Here is a 3,314-nt window from a genome sequence, read left to right on the forward strand (position 1 = left end):
GTTTCTCTCTCTCCTCTCTCTTCCTCTCTGTCTCTCTCCTCTCTGTTTCTCTTCCTCTCTTCCCCTCTCTCTCTCTCTCTCTCTCTTCCTCTCTCTCCTCCTCTCTCTCTCTTCCTCTCTGTCTCTTTCTCTCTCTCTTTCTCTTTCTCTCTCGTGGAACAGCTTTATCTCCGCGCGCATCGTCAGCATCAGTTTGAAGTCAAATTTGACAGCCGCTTTCTCGCACAGAGCCTCGCGAGGTTCCTGTTTTAACGGTCGTCTTTTCTCGAGCCAGCTCGGATTTTGAAATCGGTAAGGCACCAACTGTTATTTCAAAATGTGTATTTTCTCTTGTTTAATTCGTTCACTTCGGAGAGATGACCTCGATAGCTAAGTCTTAGATCTGCGTGTTTGATGTAAACCGAGTCTCTCTTATTCTCTCTTTTCGGTCAGTTCATTCAGGACCTCGAGGTCGGGCAGGAAGGAGGGAGTGAGAGGGATATTATAGCGCTCGGCTGTTTCTAACTTGGGTGAAGAAAGATAAAGACAACTCCCTGGGATTCTCCATACACCGAGGATTTATCCGGATATTACGGTGAGTTGGCTGAACATTTACTCTTACCTTTTGTGTCAACTGTCAAAAAAATAAATACATCGTTTTTTTGTCGATTTTGACAAGAGCGCCGGTGGGTTACATTGTATCAGGTGTAGCAGACTGGGTAGTAGACTGTGCCATGACGCCACTATAAGTGGTTTTGATTATTTCATAGGTCCCCTATGATGTGCTTCTGAGTGTGTAGCCTATGTATGCTAATGATAAGGGGAAAGGCGTTATTCATTACAGACGGTACCTTTTCCCACGCTCGACCAGGTTAAGAAAGTCATGTGTGTGTGCGCGCGCGCGTGCCTCGTGCGCATTCCACATTGCCTAATTTGGAGGATATGTGATATATCTGTAGAGAGGGGTGTGGATAGAGGGGAGAGAAGACGGCAGAGTGTGTCAGGGAGAAAGAGGGGATGAAGTGAGAGGAGAAGATTTGTGTTTGTGGGGGGAGGTGGGGAGTGAGGATGGGGGAGGGAGAGAGGGAGGGAGTGAAGCAGGAGAGGAACGCTTTAGACACTCGCGCTATTTCGCTGCTTCTGTATTTTTGAAAGACAGGAAACTGATCCGTCTCAGTAGAATGTAACAGAGTAACAATATCACAGAGTGGAACCATCGGTGCTGGAGAGCACACATTGACAGTTCAGTATCCTTTTACCATAACCTACAGACAGAGGTATAAAGTAAAGCAAACAACACAATACAACACAATACAATATAATACAATACATCACAATGCAATTCAATACAATATAATACAATACAATTTCATACAAAACAATACAATAAAATACAATACAATACAATATAATACAATACAATACATCACAATGCAATTCAATACAAGACAATACAATATAATACAATACATCACAATGCAATTCAATACAAGACAATACAATATAATACAATACAATATATTGCAATACAATATATTGCAATACAATTCAATACAATACAATAAAATACAATATAATAAAATACAATACAGTACAATATATTATAGTACAACAATTTGCAATACAATACAATGCAATGTAATACAATATAGTAGTTACAGGTAAATGATACCAGCAGTTACAGGTAAATGGTACCAGCAGGTACAGGTGAATGGTACCAGTAGTTACAGTAGAACATCATTAAGGTAAATGGTACCAGTAGGTACAGTTAAATGGTACCAGTAGTTACAGGTAAATGGTACCAGTAGTTACAGGTAAATGGTACCAGTAGTTTCAGGTAAATGGTACCAGTAGTTACAGTAGAACATCATTAAGGTAAATGGTACCAGTAGTTACAGGTAAATGGTATAAGTAGTTACAGGTAAATGGTACCAGTAGTTACAGGTAAATGGTATCAGTAGTTTCAGGTAAATGGTACCAGTAGTTACAGGTAAATGGTACCAGTAGTTACAGGTAAATGGTACCAGTAGTTACAGGTAAATGGTACCAGTAGTTTCAGGTAAATGGTATCAGTAGTTACAGTAGAACATCATTAAGGTAAATGGTACCAGTAGTTACAGGTAAATGGTATCAGTAGTTTCAGGTAAATGGTACAAGTAGTTACAGGTAAATGGTACCAGTAGTTACAGGTAAATGGTATCAGTAGTTTCAGGTAAATGGTACCAGTAGTTACAGGTAAATGGTACCAGTAGTTACAGGTAAATGGTACCAGTAGTTACAGGTAAATGGTACCAGTAGTTTCAGGTAAATGGTATCAGTAGTTACAGGTAAATGGTATCAGTAGTTACAGGTAAATGGTACCAGTAGTTACAGTAGAACATCATTAAGGTAAATGGTACCAGTAGTTACAGGTAAATGGTACCAGTAGTTTCAGGTAAATGGTACCAGTAGTTACAGGTAAATGGTACCAGTAGTTACAGGTAAATGGTACCAGTAGTTTCAGGTAAATGGTACCAGTAGTTACAGTAGAACATCATTAAGGTAAATGGTACCAGTAGTTACAGGTAAATGGTATCAGTAGTTACAGGTAAATGGTATCAGTAGTTTCAGGTAAATGGTACCAGTAGTTACAGGTAAATGGTACCAGTAGTTACAGGTAAATGGTATCAGTAGTTACAGGTAAATGGTATCAGTAGTTTCAGGTAAATGGTACCAGTAGTTACAGGTAAATGGTACCAGTAGTTACAGGTACATGGTACCAGTAGTTACAGGTAAATGGTACCAGTAGTTACAGTAGAACATCATTAAGGTAAATGGTACCAGTAGTTACAGGTAAATGGTACCAGTAGTTTCAGGTAAATGGTACCAGTAGTTACAGGTAAATGGTACCAGTAGTTACAGTAGAACATCATTAAGGAAAATGGTACCAGTAGTTACAGGTAAATGGTACCAGTAGTTTCAGGTAAATGGTACCAGTAGTTACAGGTAAATGGTACCAGTAGTTACAGGTAAATGGTACCAGTAGTTTCAGGTAAATGGTACCAGTAGTTACAGTAGAACATCATTAAGGTAAATGGTACCAGTAGTTACAGGTAAATGGTATCAGTAGTTACAGGTAAATGGTATCAGTAGTTACAGGTAAATGGTACCAGTAGTTACAGGTAAATGGTATCAGTAGTTACAGGTAAATGGTATCAGTAGTTTCAGGTAAATGGTACCAGTAGTTACAGGTAAATGGTACCAGTAGTTACAGGTACATGGTACCAGTAGTTACAGGTAAATGGTACCAGTAGTTACAGTAGAACATCATTAAGGTAAATGGTACCAGTAGTTAC

General features: G+C 39.1%; 1 protein-coding gene across 1 annotated transcript in view; it reads left to right on the forward strand.

Annotated features, from left to right (window-relative positions):
- Window positions 1-223: 223 nt before the first annotated feature.
- LOC135506583 (receptor-type tyrosine-protein phosphatase delta-like) overlaps window positions 224-3,314 on the forward strand; it is a 354,431-nt gene continuing 351,340 nt past the window's right edge. Inside the window, exons 1-2 of the mRNA XM_064925920.1 lie at window positions 224-291; window positions 433-574. The gene's annotated coding sequence lies outside the window, so the exon portion shown is untranslated. The remainder of the gene's footprint in view (window positions 292-432; window positions 575-3,314) is intronic.

Source organism: Oncorhynchus masou, chromosome 20 (genome assembly GCF_036934945.1).
Source record: "Oncorhynchus masou masou isolate Uvic2021 chromosome 20, UVic_Omas_1.1, whole genome shotgun sequence".
NCBI lineage: Eukaryota > Metazoa > Chordata > Actinopteri > Salmoniformes > Salmonidae > Oncorhynchus > Oncorhynchus masou.